Here is a 26,367-nt window from a genome sequence, read left to right on the forward strand (position 1 = left end):
ACAAAAACTACACACTGTAAAAAGACCACTGCCTGCCAGGGGTGATAAACAGGTGAAGCACAGGGAAGTTTTAGGGCAGTGAAACTACTCTGCATGATAATGTAATGATGGATACATGACATCAGGCATATGTCAAAACCCACAGAACTTTACAACACTAAGAATGAATCTTAAAGAATGGACTTTAACAATAAAGTATCAATACTGGTTCATTAATTGTAACAAATATACCACATTAATGTAAGATATTAATAGTATGGGAAACTCTGTGTGTGTGTGTGTGTGTGTGTGTGTGTATGTGTGTATGTGTGTGTATGTGTGTGTATGTGTGTGTGTGTGTGTGTGTGTGTGTGTTGAGTCTAAAGGAACTCTGACTCTGTACTATCAGTTCAATTTTTCTATAAATCTACAACTGTTCTAAAATATAGTCTTTTTTTAAAGTAATCTCTACACCCACAAGGGGCTCAAACTCACAACAACCCCGAGATTAAGAGTTGCATACTCCACTGACCAAGCCAGCCAGGTGCCCTTAAAGTCTGTTTTGTTTTGTTTTGTTTTTTTAATTGCTGGGCATCTTTAAGTCATATATTACATTTTTTAAAAGTTCCCAAGTGATGCTGATGGTCTAGGGCCACACTTTTAAAACTCTAAGCTAGGGCTCCTTCCAGTTCTAAATTTTATTATCCTATTCAGTAATGTTTTCATGGGAACAATGGTACCCAGTCTCCAAATGGCCCCCACTGATCTCTGCCTCCTGATAATCAAACCCTCCTATGGTATCATCCCACATTTGAACAGGACTAACTTGAGTAATCATACAACACTGGAAGAACAACAACAATGTCTTCTAGGCTAAGTCATAAAAGACACTGCAGCTTCTTCTTTCTTGGACCCCTTCCTCTGGAAATATCATGAGGATCCTCAAGCAACCCTATGAAGAAGTTCCAAAGTGGAAAGAACTAAGGCTTCTGCCAAAAGTCAGCCCAAACTTGACAGCCATACTGAGCGAACTATCTTAAAACTAGATCCTCCAGCCCCAGCCAAGCCTTCCAATGACTGCAGACCACAGCCAAAACCATCCTGGTAAGCCAAATTCCAGGCCCCAAAAAAGTGTAGGAGATACTAAATGCTGGATATTGTGTTAAGCCATTGCTTTGGGGTAATCTGATATACAACAATTGATAACTAATAGAGGAGCTTAAGACAAAACATGTTTATAACAGGACTGTTACTGTTGATTCTTGCCTTTATTTTGGTACAGCTAGAGAAGTCCTAAAAATGGCTCCATATTCACTACAAAGTGAATGTGAGTTTAAAGAGCTCTTCCACTTTTCTAAAAGCATTACGATTAATTGTACAAATTCTTCAGAACATAAAGGATACGGGATAGAAGGAAGATAAAGAGCAAGACTTTCATCATTTCCCCCAAGCTATCATTGGTTGGTTGTCCCAGGGTACAAAAATGAGATATTCACTCTTTGCTTAAAATCTTTTAATAGTTTCCCAAAGTTTATGAAAGTGAATCCACACACTGCTCAAGATCTGCCCTATTCCTAGCTACTAGTCTCACCAGGCAGCATAATGAGTACACCAGTACATGCAAACATGGACCTTGTGTGAGTTTATTCACCTCCCTGCCTCAGTCTCACTAGTAAAATGAAGAGAATTACAGTACAGATATCATGGCTACTACAGGAATTTAATAAATTTAATAAACTAAAACACAAAAAGCACAAAGAACAGTACCTTAGCTTAGGGCTCAGTAAGTGTCAGCTAGCAGCAACAGCCATTTTCTCTCTCATAGCCTATATCGATTCAAGCCATTATGAGCTCATCCACGTTGCTTCTTGCCTCTGTGTAAGGACTCCTACATCCCAAATGGCCTTCCTTAACTAATCTCTCACTCACCCATCTAAACTGTTCAAAGGTCCCTTCTCTACAGTATTCTCTAACTGCCCCCTTACTTACTATATCCCCATAGAAACACCCATACAAAATACTTAAATTGGGGCAGTTGGGTGGCCCAGTCGATTGGGCATCTGACTCTTGGTTTCAGCTGGGGTTGTGATCTCAAGGTCCTGAGATCGAGAGCCCCATTGGGTTCCATGCTCGGTGCAGAGTCTACTTAAGACTCTCTCTCCCTCTCCCTCTCCCTCCCACCCCCGCACACACACTCTCTAGAAAATAAATAAATCTTTAAAAAATAAAATACTGAAATTATTTTTTAAGTTTATTTATTTATAAAGTAATCTTTACATCCACCATGGGACTCAAACTCAGGACCCTGAGATCAAGTCATATGCTCTTCCAACTACAGCCAGGTGCCTCAAAATACTTAAGACTATTTATTCTTTGCCTCTCCCATAAAACTGTATGCATCTTGTTAGTACCTAATATTTACTAATTGTCATGCACAGTGTGCCAGCTACTGTACTTAAACTAGGGACTTCCCATGAACAAACAAAGTTAAAATTCTTAGTAACTACACAAAAATTATCCTTATTTTACTGACAGTAAAATGTATACTACATGTAAATAGGGAAGCAGGAATTCAAACCTTAGCTATCTGGCTCCAATTTTTATTTGTTACCATCTGAAAAATCTAAGTACTATGAGTCTGACATCTTGACATCTGAAAATTACAGGAAGACATAAAATTTCTAACAGTTAATATAAGCAGGCAACAATATTTCAAATTCGTAATATATATGTAATATGTACAAGCTATATATTACATATTACTTATAAAATATATACACAATATGTATATACCTATATATTACTGTAGGAGGCTACAAGATAAACACCCACTTTTTATCAGCTTCTTATTTAAGCTTTCTGGAGATAGTCCATGCATATACAGCATATATGCGTAAATACCTTTTTTTCTTATACAAATAAATAGCAGTATACTTCACATATCCTTATGCAACTTTTTGTTTACTTCATTTATCTTGGACATTGTTTCAGGTCAATATACACAAAGTGCCTCACTCTTTTTTCTTTTTTGAAAGACTTCCTTATTTGAGAGAGCATGAGAAGGCACACCTGCACAAGCAGGGGGACTGGCAGAGGGAGAGGGAAGTAGCTCCCCCGTGAGCAGGGAGCCCGATGCGGGCCTCAATCCCAGAACCCTGGTATCATGACCTGAGCCCAAGGCAGACACCTAACCGAATGAGCCACCTGGGTGCCCTACTCTTTTCAACTGTTACACAGAATTCTATTGCCTGGGTGTACCCTATCCATCTACCTATTCTCCTATACTGTTTGTAGCCTTTTGCTAGAATATAAAATGCTGCAATGATAATCCTTGAACACAAATAAAGGGACGGACAGGTGACAGATACATGCTTACATAGCAGAGTTGGCCCTTGAACAACATGGGTTTGAACTGTGCAGGTCCACTTATACATGGACTTTTCCTTTTTTTTTTTTAGTTTTCTCAGTAAATACAGCACAGTACTACAAATGTGTCTTCTCTTCCTTGTGACTACACTTATGATGGTGAACACTGCATAATATATACAACTGTTGAATCACTATGTTGCAAACCTGAGCTTAATATAACACTGTATGTCAACTTTACTTCAATAATTTGAAAAAAGAGAACACAGTAAATAATACATATACAAAATATGTGTTAATCAGTAAGGCTTCTAGTCAACAGTAGGCTATTAGCAGTTAAGTTTTGGGGGAATCAAAAGTTATACGTGCGGGCACCAGAGTGGCACAGTCGGTTAAGCAGCCACTTCTTGGTTTCCACTCAGGTCCTGATTTCAGGATCACAAGATCAAGCCCCACGTTAGGCTCTCCACTCAGCATGGAGTCTGTTTAGGATTCTCTCTCTCTCTCCCTCTCCCTCTCCCCCTCCCCACCCTGCACTCTCTCTCAAATAAATAAAAAGATTTTATTTACTTATTTTTTTGAGAGAGAGTGTGTGCACAAGCAGGGGAGAGAGGCAGAGGGGAGGGAGAAGCAGGCTCCCCACCAAGCAGGGAGCCTGATGCAGGGCTAGATCCCAAGACCCCAGGATCATGTCCTGAGCTGAAGGCAAACACTTAACCAACTGAGCCACCCAGGTACCCCATAAATAAATCTTAAAAATTAAAAATTAAAAAAAAAAAAAGAGTTACACACGGATTTGACTGCAAGGAGGTCGGTAGCTCCAACCTCCCCACACTGTTCAAGTATCAACTGTATAGTAGTAAATACAGTAAATGTATATCAGAGCAAACAGAGTAAAATGTAGCTGTGGAATCTAAGTAGTAGGTATGGGCTGTTCACCATACAATTCTTTCAATTCTTCTCTATTTAAACTACAAAATTTATACTTGTTCTTAAAGTGCATATCATGTTTTTCTTTCAACTCTTCAATAAATCACCAATATGAAATATTTTATCAACCTTCAAAACAACCCAAATATTCCAAAAATACAACAATCTGGTAATGGTTCTCACCCTTGATTTATAACCCAAACAAGCAAAAGAGGCAATTATCAGAAGAATCAGAGTTCAATTGCCATCCTCATTTTACACAAGCTATAGTCAAGCAAAGTAAAATCGCCCCAAGAGTCTTATTTCCTTTGGTCTCTCAATGCTCTTTTACATAAACACTTGGTCTTCACCAAAAACAAAGAGTTCCCTATAGGTGTCTGTTACATCTAAGAGAAGCAAGGGAAAAACAAAAACAAAAACCTTTAGAGGGTCACAGTTTGACATCTTCCTTCTTAGCTCCCTTCCTGTATAATTCCCTAAAGTCCTACCCAATAAAGAATGGTTTAACTCTCCTTCTGGAGGGAAAAAAAATCTTCTAGTCTTTCTGTAGAGAATATATTCATTCTCCCTCTGAAGATCCAGAAGCAAAACTTTCAAGAGAATTTATGGATCAGAGTACCATTCCAGCCAAGGGACATCCTCAACCAGGATCTTAAGTTAACAAACTCAAATCAATGCTTGTTGCTTTGTGCTTGTTCTTTGACTTAAGGGTCCTCAGTGAAAGCTTATCCAGCACTACACCAGACTCCTTTTAGGACAGTGCTTTGGTGGGTTTGAAGACCATAAATGTCCCGGAAGGGCTCCACAGAAAATGGATACTTGAACTGTCCATTTGAGGAGGGGCTGTAGTTTGCTAGATAGAGAAAAAAGAAAAGAACATTCCAATCAGAGAAGAAATCACCCAGTTTTAAGGCTGGATTATTGCTTTTCTTCCTCCAAGGAATCAAAAGTTAATCACACTTTTATTTCCTAAATCTCCAAAAATGTAAGCTCTTAAAAGAACAGCCACAGTTTTAGGAATTCCCATTTCTTCAGTTCAAACTTTTCAAAAAGAATTGCAAGTTGAGGAGAACTCATGTGAACTGTAAGCAGTTCTGAGTTTTATCAATGTCCAGGAACTGGGCAAAATTATTCAATGCTAAGGGTAAAACCCAATGAAGCAGCACTAGCTGCAGCCCTTCACTCCCCTTCTAGAACACTTCAACTCACAACACTCAAAACTCACAGGCAGTGATGTTGGCACCAACTACGTTTTAAGTAGCTTTAGACTGTTGTGAAGTATACTATGGGACACAGGGTGTAAAATAAACACCTGTTCTGAGGGTGTGTTCAGATGAGGTATACCTCTGCCATCAATCCACCCCAATTCCAGGGCCAGCCATGATTCCACTGTGGGAAAACGCTGTCCAGCACTCTTTTCCTCCTGCCTGCACCCCTCTAAGATCTAACCCAGCCTTCACCTCCTCTGGACTCTTCGTCAGCATCCCTCAGGCATAAACTTTATTCAGGCCTCTCCCTGATATCTGACACTGTACTGTATCAGTGAGGTTCTGCTCCCCACCCCCGCCCGCCACTACGCCCTCAGGGCAGAGGCTGCAGCCCTGATCATCTTTCTGCCCCCATCACTCACCACAATGCCCAGCATTCCAACAACACCAGGTTGCAGTCTACCTAGGGTTTGAGTGCCAACACTGTGCTCAGCACTTTCTACATATTAACCCATTTTACCCTCACTGCAACCCTAGGAATAAAGTATGATGAACAACACATCACTCTGACCCTGTACACTCTACACACAAATGAGAGAGCAGGGAACACAGTGCTTCACCAGTTGTCTAAGACAACACAGCTAGTCAATGGTGGAACCTGCATTTCTCACCGAAGCAGCCAGGTTCCAGAACCCATACTACTAGGAGTGGGGACCCAGATACTTGGTACACTTAAGCAAGTGGAATTTCTAGTAGTGCTTCCCAAATAAACAAATATTTTTAAGCTGTTTGCTACTTTTGCTACGTGTGGACAATTTCTACTCCTTCTATTACTTGACCTTTCAGTAGCATTTATCACTGATAACTTCTTCCTTCAGTAATGCCTTGTTCTGCTTTTGCAGCCAATTTTCCTTAGGCTCTTTAGTAGGCTCCTCTTCAACTGAACAGGCCTCAGGGAAGTGATCTACAGGACTCTAGCCTGGGCCCTACCTGTTATCTCTTTCCTCAACATTCTCCCTGGCCAATCACTAACGCATCTTCAGTCCAGAGCTCATTCCAAACCCATATATATTACATACTTTTGGATATCTCTGCATCAGTGTCATATACTCAAAATTTAGCATGTCTCAAACCAAACTGACTATCTATCCCCCTCCCCATATATGTTCTTATTCCTGGATCATGTCAGAGCACAGTATCAGAATTAGTCTAACAGGAAAGAAAAAAACAAACAGTAATTTGAATAAGAAAAGTTTTTATTTTTTTTTTTAATTTTATTTATTTATTTGACAGAGAGACAGCCAGTGAGAGAGGGAACACAAGCAGGGGGAGTGGGAGAGGAAGAAGCAGGCTTCCAGCGGAGCAGGGAGCCCGATGCAGGGCTCGATCCCAGGACTCCGGGATCACGCCCTGAGCCGAAGGCAGAGGCTTAACGACTGAGCCACCCAGGCGCCCCAGAAAAGTTTTTAAAATAAAGAATTAATTAACTACAACAGGGAACTGGAGCAATAAAGAACTGGCTAGAAATAGGTAAAACTCTAAGGAATAAAAGAAGAGATGACATAAAATATAACAGTAAATATAATATTACATAGCAAAATATATCATCACCACTACCCTTAGGGCTGAGACAGAGCGCCCACGGAAAACTTCTTCCAATCCTAGGACTGAGATCCAGACCTTGATGGAGAGGGCTCACATCCAGTGGAACTTCTGGAAATCCACCCTCTGGAACCTGCTAGAAATCAGTCCTCTAGAATGACAAAGAAAGCAGTTCTGCGGGGAAGTATCTCACTGGAGGCACCCTGCTACAAAACTGCCCAAGGTAGCGGTGGGTGGGAGAGGGCTGCCAGAGCCTACCAGGCAAGCACACTGGAACCAGCAAGTAAAACCTTTTCCTTTCTCCTGCCACTGACCAAGGGGAAGTATTTAAAGGGTCCACATTCATTTTCACAGAGCAGGAAGTAAAAAGCAAACTTGGAGGTAAGAGGCAATAAATCAACAATTGGCATACGCACCATCATCATTATCACTCTGGCCCAAGACAGAAACCGAGGCACATCCTTGATTCTTCTTCAGTCATCAAGTCCTGTGTGTCATATCTTCCAAGTATTTCTTGAACCCATCCACTTCTTTTCATTCCCACTGCTAATGCCCCACTCCTGGCTCACAACAATTCTTTCAAGTGTTGCTATCACAGCCATACGCCTCCTACCACAGATGTGCCCTCTTTTTCCCTTCAGCTGCAACCACTATGATCCCTGTAAAATGGCAAATCCAATTCTGTCAATCCACTGCTTCAAACCTCTCAGGCGTTTCTCAAGTGCCAATAGGATGGGATTCAAAAATAAAAATGGCTTTGAAAGTTCCTTGCAACTTTCCTCCTCAAAATCTATGCTCCAGGGATGCCTGGCTGGCTTAGTCGGTACAGCATGCAACTCTTAATCTCAGTGTCATGAGTTCAAGAGCCACACTGGGAGTGGAGCCTACTTAATTAAAAATAATAATAATAATAATAATCTATGCTCCAGATATTAGGAACTTTATGTTGTTTGCCATGTGCAAATAAATGTTTGCTTTTTGTTGTTCTGTTTTGCCTCTCGGCCAGTGCATGTGGGTTTCTTCCATCCCCAAAATGGCCTTTCATTTTCCTTCATATTGCCATACTCATGTTTCAGTTAGCTGATTCTTCATCATTCTTCTTGCTCCAAGTCAAGTGTCCCTGCTAAGTATACCTAAATAGAACCCTCTTCTTCCCTGTTTAGAACACATAGCACACATTACTGTAATTAACGATCTATTTCATCTTCCATACTTTTACCTCCATGAAGAAAAAGGTCTTCCTCATCACTGAATCCCAAAGATGTCCAGAACAAAGTAGGCACTCAATAAATATCAGTTAATTAATGAATGTTGAATGAAGGAGGAAAAAGACTTTATGAAGTAACAGCTTAAAAGGAAAATACTTTGGTAATAACATTAATACCTGACCTGACATGTTGATCAGTGTACATGCAATAAAAAGATTACCCATACATCACTCGAAGGATGAGGAGAAAATGCCTTTGTTTCATACTTAACAACTAAAATAAAGTAAAATAAAAAGTCTACTCCTCAAATGGGAAAAAAACCTAATTCAACCAGCTGGTAATAAAAATTAATATGCCTAGTATAAGATAAGGAACAACACTGTTGGTTTTCAAGGTGAACAGTGCCATTCTTATGTAGTATGTATACCAAAGGATTCAGTTTATTTACACCCAGTAATGAAAATCAAATATTACAACACACTCCATAGCACACCCTGGTTCCACCGTAGAAAATCAATACTTCATATCTGTTTTCAGTAACTTGTTTACCCAACCATAGTTCTAGAATCATTATGCAATGAAAACAGTGCTCTCAAGCACTTTGAACCCATCTGAAAACAAAACTAGCTCTTCTCTGACACCTACACCAAAAAGAGATTCTCTCTCTTGCTGACTCTCCCAGGATTTGCTCAGAACTATAAGGAGTAAAAGCTGCAGAGCTGGTATGCAGAGTTACTCTGCCACTCTGGAAAAGTACGTAGGAATACTAGTTCAGTACTGCTCCCATTCAACCACGCTAGCTTGTTTTACAGTATCCACATAGACAACAGTCTGGCCAATCGGACCAGAGCATAATATCTTGTACTTTACTATCTTCCCCAATACTCACAGTACTAATCTAACAGCAAAAATATAATGAACACAGGCTGACTGCTGAACTCAAAGGACCGATTACAACTTCCTCTATAACAACATTCTACCGTGTAATTATTAGGGCTGCCTTGTTTCATACAGAAACAGCCAGGGGCACACATGTTCACACACTCTATATATTTTTTTAAAGAATTTACTTTTAAGTATTCTCTACACCGAATGTGGGGATCAAACTCACAAACCTGAGATCAAAAGTCGCACGCTCCACCAACTGAGCCTGCCAGGGGCCCCACTCCACACATATTTTAACACTACTCCAGTACCAAGAAAAGAATTCAAGTACCTAGCGTGTTTATATGATTATTTTTAATTGTTTTTATTCCAACTGATGTATAGCTCATTCTCTACATAGTTTCTTTGTATATACATCCATAGCCTAATCAAGTATAGCCAAGCAGTAAAATGAAACTCAAAAAAGGCCTCAGAGCTAGCCATTCCCTCCACCAGAGAATAGACTTTCCTCAGACATCTACATGACACTTCTTTGCTCAAATGTCATCTTCCCCAAACACTCTTTATAAACCCACCATTATCACACCTTCAGCCAAATCCTGGCACTCCTTTTCTCCCTTTCCTGCTTCATTTTTCTCCACAAGGCTTATCACCATCAACATGTCTACACTCCTTTGTTTACTGTCTGTCTTCCCCCACGGGAGTGTTTCTCCATGAATAAAGAAATACTTGGTTTGTTGTATTCATTGCTACCTCCCCACCTTTTAGACTGTGAGAAACACAGTAGGTGCTCAATAGATACGGGCTGAATGAATGAAAATAGAGTCCCAGAAATTGATCTTAATATGGAGGCTATGAAATGAAAAGCTCTCCAAGTGGGAGTGGACACATATTTGAGAGGTAATTCTCTTTAATTTAACTCAAGGCCCAAAGGACTTTATGAAATTAAACTGCTATTCAAGTTACACCCAAAGATCACTAAGGCGGCCCCTGAGTAACTGCTCAAGTACATTTTAACAAAAGGCTAAGAATTCTATGTCCTGCTTCAGCACTGGAGAAAACCCTGCTGTAGAAAATACAAATTACTTAAGTTGTTCATACATGGCAAGATAGGAATTTTATATCACATCTCTCATAACATTATGAGGTCCAGACTAACTACAGAGGAAATTCAGTTTTACCTTTGTAACAGAATTTTCTTCAGGTAAAATTCCTCTGATACTGCACACCTTCACAAACACGACAGTAAGTCACGGTAGTTGCATACGTAAATGCTCTATCATAAAGTCCTGTGCAGAGCAACGTAACTGATGCGCAAGCTCTCAACCAAGTACAGAGAAAATTATACAGTCAGGAGTGACATTTAGCCATTAGAGTAGACTAGGGAATACAGAACTGATCAAATAGCTCACAATATCTACTGGGTCAGGAACGGATCACCTTCAGATTTTAATAAGGCTGTAAAATAAAACAAGAAAATGTAAAAGTAGAGACGCTGGCTAACAAATATTCAGTCAGCCAAGTGCACATTTCTATACTGAGTTTCATGGTAAAACACAAAAGAAATAAAACGTATCATCCACATACTAAAAGACTCCTAGAATCTAGATGAGAAAAAATAAACAGGAATTGCAGATTCATGGAGAAAAATGACCATGGTCTAAAATGAAAAACTTCAGGGGCGCCTGGGTGGCACAGTCGGTTGAGCAACCAGCTCTTGGTTTTGGCTCAGGTCATGATCTCACCACNNGATGTGGGGGGGGGGGGGGGGGCACCGCACTGGGCTCTGCTAGAGATTTTCTCCCTCTCCCTCTCCCTCTCCCTCTGCCCCCACCCCCACTCTGTGAGGGCACCCACATGCACGAGCGCTCTCCCTCTCTCTCTAAAATAGATAAATATTTAAAATATTTAAAAAATAAAATAAAATGGAAAACTTCAAAATCACCTAGACTCAAGAAAACAGATACCATATATTAGAACAATCTGATTTTTGACATCAACGGCACTGGTGACGCAGCTTCTGCTACCCCAAGTCAAGCAGGTCAGTGAGGAGGTGTGTGCTACTCAATGCTGGCCACTTTACCCCAGGCTATTTCAATTACTGCCATGATTATGCTTTACCCATTTACTGGTATTTCGCATGTTCAGGTATCATCAAGTATTTTCATTTCTGTTTCCCAAATGTTTTCCAATCTGTCCCCTTCTATACCACACCACTCTTGGCCTGGTTCAGCCTTTTTGATCACCTGGCTAAACCACTGCAAAGAGAAGTCTGATGTGATTACTCTCCTGCTTAAAAACTATTGGATTCCACCATGCACTGAATAAAGTCTAAACTCCTTGTACTCTAATTTTAAGAATTAAACTTCTGGCCTCAGCCCTTCCTTCCAACTGCTGAGTCTTGGCAGCACAGTTTTACACCACCTCAAGTACATTCCCTTTCTTTTCTATTTTACAACATCCATCTTACTTTTGAAAGGCTCACTTTAAATGTCATCTTGGTGGAGATTCCTCTGGTCCTCAAAATCAGGTTTAGCTGGTGCTTCCTGGGTCTTATCAAGTATCTTGTTTATACCTCTGTTAAAATAGATTATATCTACGTTCATGTTAAACAGTAGTCTAATGATGGCTTTGTCCGTCTAGCCTCCTCCTGCCCCTTTCTAGGAAAAGAATCCTTTCTTCTTGTGGGGATCTTATAACCTGTAGTTGGGTAGATCCAGGGCTGCCCAATCAGTGTGCTAAATCCTTCTGGCCACTATGACTGGTTGAAGAATGGCCCCATGTCCAAACACAGCCAACTGGAATCCTCCCCAGAATTTTTGCTAGAACCGTAAGAAAAAAGAATCCTTTTGCTGGATGCCCCAGCTACAGAGATGAGGCCTAGAGCTACAGACAGTCATCTTTGCTACATGAGGAAAGCTTCATGAGTATGAAGTGAACACGAAGGGAAACAAAGGAAGAAGATGAAGAAAAAAAGATCCTCACTGCTTCTCTGAACCTCCACCCAGGTTCACCCACAAAACTTTCAGATTATACAAACTCAAATTCCCTTTTTTGTTTAAGCTGGACTTCTGTCCCCTGTCAACTAACTCAGTACTAATACAAGTTATGATCATGGTCTGCTTTACATTATCATTAATAGTGCTCAGGCCAGAAGGAAAAAGCACTCCTGGCAGGCAAGAGGAACAGTTAGAAAACCAATGTGGCCAGAGTGAGTGAGCAAGCATGGGAGGGTGGGAATGAGCGTGGGAAGTCTGGATGGCACTGTAAGGCTATTTGGCTTTTATGAGAGAAATGTCAGGCCACAGGAAAGTCTCCTGCAAAGGAGGGATAGGGTATGACTTAGGTTTTGAAAGGATCGCTGCCTGCAGGGCACCTGGGTGGCTCAGTTGGTTAAGCATCTGCCTTCAGCTCAGGTTATGATCCCAGGATCCTGGGATCAAGCCACACATTGGGCTCCCTGCTCAGTAGCGAGCCTGCTTCTCCCTCTCCCTCTGCCCTTCCCCCTCCTACCCCGGCCCCCACTCACGCTCTCTCTCTCTTGCTTACTCGTTCTATCTCAAATAAATAAATAAAATCTTTAAAAAAAAAAAAAAAAAGGTCACTTCCTGCAGTGTTGTAAAAACCCTGTGTGTGTGTGTATGGGGGCTGGGGGGATGGGGGAAGCGGGAGAGAGTTCTTAGAAGTACAAGGCCCGTTAAGTGACTGCAAAGAGCAACCAGTCCAGAGATGATAACAGCTCAGCCTAGAATTTGCTTCTTTTTCGAATATACCATTTTTTGGTTGCCAATTACAACTCTGGAAAAAGAGATAAATCAACACATGGCATGATGCTTGATTTGCGGAGTAACCACTATGTATATGTAAGACACCCTTCTTTAATTACCACCTCCTTGTTAGCTATTTGGCCACAGAACTTTTTCCTAAACTCAAAGCCCATACACAAACGGCCAGCTGGAATTCTCTAACTAGATATCCCATATACAATGTACCCCCAAAACCTACTTCTCCTTTACTTCCTAATCTGTCTCATTAGCAATATTCCCAATCCTAGCTGTTACTAAAGATTTTAGGAAAGAAGGTATGGGGCACCTGGGTGGCTCAGTCAATTAAAGCATCTGTCTTCAGCTCAGGTCACGATCTCAGGGTCCTGGGATCAAGCCCTGCATCTGGCTCTATGCTCAGCGAGGAGTCTGCCTCTCCTTCTGCGCCCCCCCCACCCCCAGTTGCTCAAATAAATAAAACTCTTAAAGTAAAATAAAATTGTATATCATTTTATGCCTTCAAAATACCCACTCCCAAAATAAGATCCCCTCCTCACAAAAGCCATGGGTTAAAAAAAATTTTTTTTTTCTATCAGGCATCAAAATAAGAAAACACTCATTAACTGGGGCGCAGTAGTCATCTACAAATAGCCATGGTGCCTTAGTGGATTCTGCCTCTGGTTTGTATAATTCTAGGTTCTTTTTCCCCTTTTTTATCTTAAAACTTTTTTATTTAATATTTTATTTATTTATTTTAGAGAGAGACCGAGACAGAACAGGGGTGGGGCGGGGCAGAGGGGGAAGGAGAGGGACAAGCAAATTCCGAGCTGAGCGCAGAGCCAGTGCCCAGCTTGAACCCACAACCCCAAGATTATGACCTGAGCCAAAACCAAAAGTCGGGACACTCAACCGTCAGAGCCACCCAGGCAGCCCTTGCCATAAAACTTTTTAATTTTAGCCACCAGATACACTTATACTCTTGCCACTGCCTAGCCCACATTACAGATCACAGATTTTTTATAACATACCAACAGTACCTTTAAAAACAGAGTTGGAACAAAGATACATTTTACCTGTTGCTGGAATCACATCATTTCTTTATATCAAATGCCTTAAGTTGATACAAACAAATACTGTTGTTAGACACAGAATCTCAGGATACTGTTTTTCTGACAGCTGAAGCTATGTAGGTACCAAATAGAGAGTAAACACAGCAAATATTCCTTTGAATAAACTGCCAAGAAAAAAAAGAGTAGAAAATGCTTCAAACAAAGGCTACAGTGATGGGTACAGAACTCTCCAGGCTTCGTGTCACAGCTCATTCTAACACTCAGGTGGGTATAACTTCATGGCCAGGATCCATTAAAGGCAGTCACCCCAGGGAATTTCCCAGGAGGAGTGGATTCTACGGACATCTTCTGTAACTGTCAAAAGCTGCCCACAGTAGACAAAAAATACGAGGCAATGTCATGCCAATTACCAACAAGGTTTTCCCACTGTAGGGATATTTTTTTCTGAAAAAGTGACTAATAATTTAATCAGTATTTTTCAAAAATTAATTTAAATGCTTCTGATTAATATATACATATACACATTTCCATTCCCTAAGACGTGCATAATAAAACAAATGCTATATTAAAATCCTCTGGCTCTTGATAAAGACTGTGTATATGTAAAAGATCTTAATTTACACTGAAAGATAGTAAAGACAGTAGAAGAAAAGGGGCACCTGGCTGGCTCAGTCAGTAGTCATGGGACTCTTGATGTAAGGGTCATGAGTTCAAGCCCCACAACAGGCATGGAGCCTACTTTAAATAAATTAGTTTTTTAAATGATAGAAGAAAGGAAAAAGACAGTAAAGGAAGGGATAAAACTATAAACATCTGAAATGGGGGTAGGATTTGCAAACTGGATGCAGAAGAAATACCATCTCTCTTAGATAATTCTTCCTACACAACTTTTTTATAGCACCTGCCAAGGTTTGTAATTCTCCATGCTTTTAGAATTAATGGTTACACTAAACAGGAAGAATAACAAAGATTTCAACTGTCAAAAAGGAATCTTGCTACATGCTTTAGAATTATGAACAATTAGGACTTTAAGATCTCATTTAACTTGAAAGGTTTCTTCTCTTTTTTTTGTTTTTTTTTTTTTTAAGGTTTTATTTATTTATTCGACAGAGATAGAGACAGCCAGCGAGAGAGGGAACACAAGCAGGGGGAGTGGGAGAGGAAGAAGCAGGCTCCCAGCGGAGGAGCCTGATGTGGGGCTCGATCCCATAACGCCGGGATCACGCTCTGAGCCGAAGGCAGATGCTTAACCGCTGTGCCACCCAGGCGCCCCTCTTCTCTTTTTTTTTAAAGATTTAATTTTTTTAAGTAATCTCTACACCCAACATGGTATTCGAACCCACAACCCCAAGATCAAGAGTCTCACACTCTACCAACTGAGCAGCACCCTGGGAGGCTTCTTTTTAAATACCACCTTTATTTTTAAATGAAAAAAAAAAAAAAAGGTCACAAATATTAGCTCTGATTTTAACCCAAAAGCTTAAAGCTTGATTACAGATCTCATTTTAAACTAATTAGAAAAATAATTTTTTAAGTATCCAGAAGAATCAAGACATATTTTACAAAATTGCTTTGGCTAAAAAGGCATTTTCTCACTCATCTGTAATACAGAGAAATGTTTTCTACTTTAAGGTTTCTGGCAAAAACAAACTTAAATATCATTTAAATGGACATTAGAAAAACTAGTGCTATCGCCACATAAAAATCATTTTTCTTTCACATTCTGAATTCCCTTCTCTTGATATGACTTAAAAATATATATATTTCTGGGGCGCCTGGGTGGCACAGCGGTTAAGCGTCTGCCTTCGGCTCAGGGCGTGATCCTGGCGTTATGGGATCAAGCCCCACATCAGGCTCCTCCGCTATGAGCCTGCTTCTTCCTCTCCCACTCCCCCTGCTTGTGTTCCCTCTCTCGCTGGCTGTCTCTATCTCTGTCGAATAAATAAATAAAATCTTTAAAATATATATATATATTTCTATATGCAAAATCCATCTGTCTTTTTTTCCTATACTCTCTGAAATTAATCTCTACTATTTATCAGCTATGGAAAGCTCCAAGGTTAATAAGATTTCCAGACAGTTTGCCTTTCATAGCTTCAAGCTTCTGTAATACCAAACATATCATTTCAAAAGCAATGATCAACCTTGTCTTCAATATGAGCTGCTCCAAAGTGCTAGAAACACGATAGCACCCTTCCTGAAACAGCGCCCTTCAGCTGCCTCTCATGATGACCTCTCATTAACTCTGGAAGACACTTATTCAAGCAGTCCCTGTTTACAAACACCCATGAACCCCCTCTGCCCACCCTGTAATTACAAAAAAAAAAAAAAAAAAAACCACTTAGGACATTCCAAGAATTACACCAAGCAATTCATATCAATTCCGTCATTTGATCTTTACCTAAGAGTAGGTATTCTTAGCCTTATGCCCATTTTAGAGATAAGGAGACTGTGCTTTGAAGAGACAAGTACCTTGCTCAAAATTAAAGAATCAGATTTCTTTTAGAAGATTTCTTTAAAGATTTCTTTAGAGAAAGAGAGTGCGGGCATGTGAGTGCCCACGTGGGGGGGGAGCTCCTGCTGAGCATGGAGCCTGCCCTTGGGGCTCCATCCCACAATCCATGAGATCATGACCTGAGCCGAAACCAAGACTCAGACACTTGACCAACTAAGCCACCCAGGTGCCCCTAGATTTTTTTATTTTTAAGTAACCTCTATACCCAACGTGGGGCTCAAACCTACAACCTCCAGATCAAAAGTTGCATCAATACTCTTAACCAGACCTTTGGGAGAATAGGAAGGAAAGGAATTGGGACAAGCACGTAAATTATTTAAAAAGCTGATTTTCATACAACACTGGCCATCCTGAAGATGAAAAGGGGGCAGAGAAGGCAAAAATCCCTGAACCTCTCTTCCCACTCCTCCCTACACATTTCTCTCTCTCTCTCTCTCTCTCTCTCTCTCTCTCTCTCTCACACACACACACACACACACACACACAGAGGCATTTTGACCTAGACTACCTGGAACTCTCTTAACTTCGGAAATCCATACACATTGACAGAGAGGTAGTTCAGCACAGTGATTCAGCCTGTGATTCAGGCTGTGGATCCTGACTGCCAGGGTCTGAATCCCTGCTCTACCGCTTCCTATCTGTAAAACCTTGTTTAAATTACTCTCTCGGGGGGGCGCCTGGGTGGCACAGCAGTTAAGCGTCTGCCTTCGGCTCAGGGCGTGATCCCGGCATTATGGGATCGAGCCCCACATCAGGCTCCTCCGCTATGAGCCTGCTTCTTCCTCTCCCACTCCCCCTACTTGTGTTCCCTCTCTCGCTGGCTGTCTCTATCTCTGTCAAATAAATAAATAAAATCTTTTTTAAAAAATAAAAATAAAATAAATAAATATAAAATAAATAAATAAATTACTCTCTCTGGGTTGCCTGAGTGGCTCAGCCCTTAGGTGTCTGCCTTCGGCTCAGGTCATGATCCAGGGTCCTGGGACTGAGTCCCACATCTGGCTCCTTGCTCAGCAGGGAGCCTGCTTCTCCCTCTGCCTGCTGCTCCCCTGGTCATGCTTGCTCGCTCTGTCAAAAAAATAAATAAAACCTTTAAAAAAAATTACTCTCTCTGCTTTAGTTTACTCTCTCTCCTTTATAAAATGGAGAAATAATAATATCTCCTGCATAGTATTGTTACGATAAATGTCCTTAACCCACTGTGAGAACAGTGTCTGGCATCCAATAAGCACGCAGTAACATCCACCTAAGATTTATTTACACCTTATTTTTATACAAATAATTCTGGGAGCATTCTGGGTAAAACATCTTAACGTGTAATTGTTCACTCAGATGGCAGAAGGCAGCTGCACGGTGCAGTGGAGTGGTGGGGCATGTGTAAGACAATAAGCGCTGGCATCTGCGAGGGGGGTATCTGGGCTGGTGAAGGACATAAGAAGGTCACATAAAAAGAAGAGGGATGATCCCTAAAGCAAATTTTTTTCATTTCCTAATTCTGCCTAAGGTCGGTACTGTTCCTAAGGAAAAGAAACTATTCTCTATAATACTTCCTCACACAAAAGGTCACCAGACATGATCTGGCTGGGGGGGGGGGTGGAAAGCATTAATAAAATACTATGGATTCAACTAGAATTAGATTCTCCGATTTTCTATAGCATCTTCTCCTTCACTCATTATGAAGAGGCCAAACAGTAAGAACAAATAATTCTCCTACCCTAGAGTATCTAGGGAAACCACACATACCTGCTGGTCTTGGAGCAGCAGGGGAGCCTTCGCTGAGAATGGGTCTCAAAGAGCTGCCCCTGTCAGGTCATCACAAATTAGCATCCCAGCATTTCAGAAGCAACCAGCCTGACCACATGTAATTTAATATTTAATTTAAAAAGAGTGCACTCATTTTATCTCTAAATAAATAGCAATGTCCATGTTTCTGCCAGGGTTCCTAAGCGATGCCAAAGTTAAACTTATGCCGACCTGGTTAGTTTTGCTCTGCTGATCCCCTCTACAGTATCAGGAGAAACAATGTGTAAAATATGCATGGTTTTATTGTCAAGAGTCCCAAGAACTGTGCTTATTCCTATAGTAACTAGTAAGCTAAATAGAATTTTAGAGTTAACTCCATAGACTACCTCAGAGAAGATCTTCCTTTGCAGTTTTTTATTCTTATACTAAATGTTTAGTTTAGGATCCACTTCATTAAAAAAAAAAAATCAAGTAGGCAACCCTGTCGGGACCCCTTTCACTCCTGAGAGCTTTTTCTGTAGCCTTGCTTAATAAAATTCTATCGCGGGGCGCCTGGGTAGCGCAGTCGTTAAAGCGTCTGTCTTCGGCTCAGGGCGTGATCCCGGCGTGCCGGGATCGAGTCCCACATCAGGCTCCTCCGCTATGAGCCTGCTTCTTCCTCTCCCACTCCCCCTGCTGTGTTCCCTCTCTCGCTGGCTGTCTCTCTGTCACATAAATAAATAAAATCTTTAAAAAAAAATAAATAAATAAAAATAAAAAAAAAATAAAATAAAATAAAATTCTATCGCTTTACTCACAAAAAAACAAAAACAAACAAAAGAACCAAGTAACTACATTATCAGCATCCTCATCTAGTGACAGACAAGGCAAGAAGGAGGTAAAATAAAAAGCAAAGCTGGAAAAAAAGGCTTAATTCCAAGAAATTATAATGAATTCCCCCATTTGATTGTACTATAAGAATATTGGCCAAATAGGGGCGCCTGGGTGGCACAGTTGTTGGGCGTCTGCCTTCGGCTCAGGGTGTGATCCCAGGATCCTGGGATTGAGCCCCACATCAGGCTCCTCTGCTGGGAGCCTGCTTCTTCCTCTCCCATTCCCCCTGCTTGTGTTCCCTCTCTTGCTGCCTATCTCTCAAATAAATAAATAAAATATTTAAAAAAAATATATTCCCCAAATAACTTTTCTTTAGCTACTGCAAAACAGGTAAAATCAAAGTAAACAATACAAGAGCAGCTAAAACTTACACAGCTGCTAGGAGTGACCCATGTAATTTTCACAACGGGCCTTGAAGAGCCACTATTATTAACCCCATTTTACAGAAAAGATATAAAAGCCAGATAACCTGCCCATAGGTCACCAAGCCAGCATAAGTGGAAGAGGCAGGAGTTGAACCCAAGCAGACTGCCTAAGTCTGTGCTCTTACTCACTATACCATGCCACTTTTCAAATGGGAAAAAAAAAAAGAAAATTGGCTGTCACCCAAAAGATTGTCATAGGATGCTGAATTTTGACTCTGCTTTTTATTTCTAATATTTCTACCTAAAGGAAGCACTTCCTTCGCAGTTTTAGATTCTTGTACTAAATCTTTAACTTAGGAATATTTTCATTTTAAAAAAGAAAAAGGAAAGCAACACTATTCGTATCATCTTCCAGTTATATTAACATGGGAGGCGCTAAACTACACGATTCCTATGACCCTTGTTCAAATAAGAGTCTTCAAAATGGTACACAACTGTAAAGTGGTAATTCAGAAAATTTCAAGGTAACTTTACAGATATTTCATCTCATGGAGGGACACACTTCAAAAGTAAGAACACCTACTAGTGACAGATAATTTGACTTGTCCTCAGTCACAACAGTGTAAGTGAACCAAGGTTTCTTTTTTTTTCTTTTTTAAAGATCTTATTTCTTTATTTGAGAGAGAAAGAGCGCACGCGCAGGACTCGATCCCTGGACCCTGGGGCCGTGACCTGAGCAGAAGGCAGGTGCTTAACTGACTGAGCCACCCAGGTGCCCTGAACCAAGTTTTCTTGAAAGCTACCCAATCTCCTTTCCTGTGCTACATTCAATGTTTCAAATAATAAGCCCATTTCCTTTGTAGGAAACTAATGGGACCAAGAGAAGTAAAGGAACATACGTGAAACCAGAGACAGTCTATATCGAAAACAATGTAAAGTGACAAACTTCAGCAGCACCTGGCTGGCTCAGTTGGTAGAGTATGTGACTCCTGATCTCGGGGTTGTGGGTTCGAGCCCCATGTTGAGTGCAGAGATTACTTAAAAATAAAAAATAATAAAAAATTAAAGTGCCAAACTTTAAAATCATCTTATAACTTAAAGCTTGCTTTCATAGTTACTACTTAACAAAGAAAAATACTTTCCAAAAACATTTTAATCAAAGTCCTATCTAAAGAAACTTCTGATTAGAAAGTATTAAACTGTGTATATACTGTTAAAACTAATAATAATAATGTGTCCTGAGCTATTAGAAAGAGATGTATAGCGTGCTATTTTAATAGACCTAAATTAGGAAGGATCAATATTATTTTAATTTTTAAAGGTCTGTTTATGAAATGCAATCATCCTTCATTAAAAATGCAAGCTGTGGCTTCAGCAAGAGGTTAGCGTAAATGATTCATAGAAAGATCTCTCTCTCCAGTATAATCTTCTTCTCCTGGGAATTTCCTTTGGATGCTTTATCAAACCACTCAAGCTATTATTAAAAATGCTTCCCTGCGATAAGAGAAAAAAAAAAATCCCCATTCCCATTCACCATTGCCTCTTCCATATGAATGATTTATATCTTTTCCAGTCAAAAATTCATTCTTCAAATCTACACGTTTTTGCAATGATTTATTTTCACAAGAATTTCAAGATTATTTTATAATATTCATAATGAGGAATTCAGGATTTTTTAAAGCCAGGAGCTTTAATTCACTTACCTATCCTGATATTTCAGTGTATTATTGTCTTTCATTGAAATTAAAGAAAATTTACCTAAAATATGATGGATTTTAGAAGATTTTAAAACATTAACTCATCAAAGGCAAAGCACTCCAAATTTAAATTCAATTCTCTTCGATTTAAAAATGCTAATGAAAATGGCTGTTTCAATGCAGCAGCATCTGGCTCATTATAACGTTCAGTTTTAACTAATAAATCCTTAATTATTAAACTATGGTGTTCAATTTCTTTCACGTGGATAAGCCAAATACATATCACTACAATTAGAAATATCTGGGATAAATTAGTTACAACAACATATCATGGAAAGGCCTTCCTCTCACTTCTCTGGCTGTTAAGTAAGACCCCAAGTATTTTATAAGGAACACACATTTGAGAGATCACCACTAAACATTTGAGCTCTGGTGTAAGTAGGTGCTGTATTTATTGCCCAGCAAATATTTAACTCTACTGGGTACTCAAGCATAATGCACCAAGCAATTTGTCTGCTTGTGCAAATGGGCCAGTTTTTTCCACGTGCTTTTTCAGATAAATGTGTCAAAACTGAATTTAATCTTATGCCCTAATTCTGGCTTTACAAAGCTGATTCTGCCTCCACCCACATGATGTTTTTAGTAAGGTGTTCCTGCATATACGTTAAGTGAGGCATTACTGCACATCATGATGTCTAGTAAAGCTTGAAATCCCTGAGAGAATGTGTTTGGTTTTAAGCCTTAATATATGTTAGGGAGGTTTTCGTTTCTCTCTCACCCCTCGATTCTTCTTTTTTTTTTTTTTTCTTTTTAATCAACAACATCGACAGGACTGACTGAATATTTTACAATAGAGTTGCAGAGTATGTGTGTTCAATCGTTTGGCTTCCCAGAAGATTCATTACAGTTACATTAGAAAGTCAGATCAGGCAATTCTGCAGTCTGGTGAAAACTAGCATATGAAAGGAGGTTAATACAAAAGAATTCATGTTAAATAGAGGACATTTAGGACTTAAAAAAAAAAACATTATGATAAAATTTCCAGATATTTGTTCTGGCGTTTGCACACGCTTTATAGGTCTAATTTCAGAGATACCTACATGCTTTTCTAGGTGAGAGTGAGAGCATGTACAGGAGGAAATTGTTTGATCTGCAAGGTCTGCCATCTTACTGATCCTCATGTAAGAACACTGCAGATGTATGTCTTACCCTCACTCATGGGGAAAGAATCCATGCATTCTCTGATTACGCTGATGAAGTAGGAATCATGTAAAAGTCAAAGTGTGTTCATTTAAATTCATATAAAGGCTTTCAGTGATTTCAATACTTGTCTTCCTGAGTATAAATAAAACCAAGGATTTTCAGATCTTCACACGTATTTATATAACAAAATCGTAAGTTAATTGTTTTTTCCATGACTAGTAGTAGTAGATGAAGAAAAATCTTCTCAGGTGCACCTATGTTTAACTGGGACTTGTAATGGTTTCCCTCTCACTATACTTCAGGCCTCAATAAAGTCCTAACTAATCTTATTTATTTAATTTGTCTCCACGGTTTGTAGATAAGCAAAAATTAAAAATGACCACCTACTGTGATGAAAAGAATACACGCAAGCCTCTTCACTCAGTACAGATTTGTAGAATACAAAGTTCAAATACGAAGGCTCACCTTTTCTATGAGCAATTTGAAAGCCTACATATCATGGCCAGAAAGAAAGAGCAGCAAGCAGCGGTAACAGACAGGAAAGGCGCTGTCTTCCATGCTACCTTTGGCAGCAGTACAGATGGACTTTAGAGGCCACTGGCTATGCTTAATTTAATATGAAGCTAAATACAGTCAAAACATCTGGTGCACTACTGATGGTTATCATGATAAATTAAATCTGACATCACACAAAACCCATTCAAATATTCTATTTATATCCTTTTCACCTAGAAAACAAAGCTAAAATCTGCATTTACTTTTGTTTTTCATCTCCTCTAACAGTCTACTATTTTAGAAAAGGCAGGTTTTGTGGGGTCTAATGTTCATACAATTTGGGGGACTTCTTTAAGAAAAGACTACAAAATTTTGTATATAAAATCCCAAGAGGCTCATGCAAGTGAGGGTCCCTTTAGTCTAAGCTTCATTAAATCCATGGACAATCTGTCTCTGGGGAGTGTTTAAAGGCAGTGTAAGGTAAAGACTAAATGGTACCCAAAGTGGCACATGGAATTGGTACAAAGAATGAAAAAACATAAAAAGCAGACAACTTAATTGACAATCTGCAGAGGAGCAAAAAAGATTTTCTATGCAGGCACATCAGCAAAAATAAGCTTATCCATCGCAGGATGGATTTATAACATGTGTTCATAAAATTCAAGACCCCAAATCTGTGACAGACCACTGGAACAACAGTATTATTATAAAGGAAAAATTTAATGAAAGGACCAAACCATCAATTTTATAGCAGTTACAGGACAAGGAACAAATATAACTTCTATAAGCAACTACTTCATGAACAGTTTTAGATAACCTCGAACAAGGTGCTCTTTAAAAAGGCAGAAGACCACTTGCAACTGGAATAACTCTGCCCAGACTGCTATATTCAAATTACTGCATTTTCTATGACATTGCTTTAAATGGTAATCGGCGAAAAGAATTTTTAATTCCACTGCTACAGAAAAAGTAGCCTCACCTACTCTTTTAAACAAAAAGGACATAAACCCAGATTCTACATCTGAAGGGAGGATAGCACTTCCTATAATAAATTCAGCACAATCAAAATGAGGACCATATTTCTGTTTCATTTTTCTCATCTTGACTCAAGAGCTGTGAAAAAAAAGTTATTAAAATTAATGCATCAAGCTATCATAATTCTGTCCTTTTTATTACTGGTAATATTCTTTCTAAAATATTAGTCTGCTTTGCTGTACTAGTGTATCTTTTTGAAAGTTCTCTCTGAAGACTGGAATCAGTTTAACATTAGAAGAAAAATGTGCACTGAAAATATCTCTTTAGTTTCAGTGGGCTTAAAATTTTAAAAATAATTCCCTCATTAGAAGCCACTTAGTTTGGGACGCTGGGTGGCTCAGTCGGTTAAGTGTCTGCCTTCAGCTCAGGTCATGATCTCAGAGCCCTGGGATTTAGCCCCGTATCGAATCGAATCGGGCTCCCTGCTCAGTGGGGAGTCTGCTTCTCCCTCTTCCTCTGCCCCTCTCACTCTGCCCCTCCTCCCTGCTTGTGCTCTTTCTCAAATAAATAAAATCTTTGAAAGAGGAAAAAAAGCCCCTTAGTTTTCTTCACTGCTTCCAATGGTGAAAGATAATGAAGGTACTTGTCATTCAACATAAAACACACATACACACAAAAACAGTGTTGACAACTGGCAAATGTCACAATATAAACATTTTCTTATTCCTGTTAAACAAAATGTATTTCTAATAACCACTGTCTGTATAAGTTTTCCCTAGGTTAGCAAGTTATTGCTCCAATACTTGTTCACACTAAATAATCAATTTCTTCTAAAATTAACACTGAAGAAATACCACTGAAAACCCTCACCGTCTACCCATGACTAAGTGAACGAACTACATGGGCTACCAACTCAACTTCTCTTCTGTATTACTAATCTACTAAATATGATGCCCCCCCACCAAAAGGGACCAGGAGTGTAGAGAATTCCCCATAATCTTAACAGAGGAACAAATATAAGACAATGGGAGGATGACGAACAGGATAGGCTGGTCTGCATTTTCCTGATTTCTCAACTCTCCCCGCAGCTGATCAAACTCTGGAATTGCATTAAGAGAGCTGATAGAAAGTGCTGACACTGACACTAAATAGCTGGACTTCAGCTTTTGTTTTCATTCTGAAGTATGAGTCCAACCAAAATGCCAAGCATTCTATTTACCAAAGACACTCCTCTTCCCTATCACAAAGATGTTGAATGTTTAATACTTATATAAGGACACAAAATGGGATTATTCCCTCACTTCAATACCAAGGCACTACCTAAGCAGGTATTTAATACAGATTGTCAAAGAAAACAAATAGAAGCATGAAATCACTGAAATAATTTTCCTTCAGAAAAATTAAGAATTCATATTTACTGTCAATTATTACCTCTCACTGACACATCAATTTAAACATAGTATTCCTTTATATGAGGAAATTATTAGAGAGGCTCCATGCCTCAGAATTTACTAGATGTACCATGGAAAAGAGCATCATCCTTTCAGAAGGTTAAGGATGGAGAACATCTTCAACAGTTAGTGAGAAAAAACCCAAAAGCACACAACTGAAACAACGGAGGGGCGGGGCCGGTACAGGCACAGACCGTAGGTGGTGGTTCTGAAAGGAGTGAAAGACTTCTGCACTTTTACAGGAGTTAAAACTCTTCAGTAAGGGGCACCTGGGTGGCTCAGTAGGTTAAGCGTCCTACTCCTGATTTCGGCTCAGGTTATGATCTCAGGGTCATGAGACTGAGCCCCGAGTCAGGGTCCATGCCGGGCATGGAGTCTGCTTAAGATTTTCCCCCCAACCCCGCCCATCTCCTACCTCTCTCTCTCTTTTTAAACAAAAGAAAAACACAAAAACAACCACCTCTTCAAATCAGATTCTTCCTGAAGTAAGGAAAGTAAAACCAGAACGGAGACTACAAAATTCTCTATCTTCTCCTTCAGAGAAGACAGTCTAATACAATTGCTTTTTTTTAATCAAAATCAAGAGATTTGGGTTCCAATTCTATCCTAATACCTATGTTACTCAGCTAATTTGATTGCAGCTTGTGTACAATTATACACCCTTCAGGCTCAATTGGAAAAGAGCCACAGAGAACTGAGATCATTTCCTAATTCAGTACACACACACACACACACACACACACACACTCACGACTACAAAATTCAAATGTGAGAAACAATCTTTCTGCTAAAACATGGATGATAATTCTTAATTCATATATTTATTGATGATCAGTGCGCTGTTACACTGTGCGGCCCTACCTGATCAAGGCCAATCTCCCATATGAGAAAAGGAAGATTTATCTGAGAAATGATTCCAAATACATTCTCCACAAAGAAGTAGATTTACGCCTATCATTTATATTCCAGTGGACAAACATTTATATATCACTTACAATCATTTACGTCAATCACCACAGTCCAGAAAAGTCAGGCTTG

At 39.7% G+C, this 26,367-nt stretch overlaps 1 protein-coding gene and 1 non-coding gene across 2 annotated transcripts in view; one reads left to right on the forward strand and one right to left on the reverse strand.

Moving 5' to 3' along the window:
• RERE (arginine-glutamic acid dipeptide repeats) overlaps window positions 1–26,367 on the reverse strand; it is a 409,222-nt gene that overhangs the window by 331,818 nt on the left and 51,037 nt on the right. The window lies entirely within an intron of this gene.
• On the forward strand, window positions 20,464–20,536 carry TRNAR-CCU. The gene has a single exon. It is a non-coding gene; the product is annotated as a tRNA-Arg (tRNA).

This window comes from Ursus maritimus, unplaced genomic scaffold (genome assembly GCF_017311325.1).
Source record: "Ursus maritimus isolate PB19 unplaced genomic scaffold, ASM1731132v1 scaffold_32, whole genome shotgun sequence".
Taxonomy (NCBI): Eukaryota; Metazoa; Chordata; class Mammalia; order Carnivora; family Ursidae; genus Ursus; species Ursus maritimus.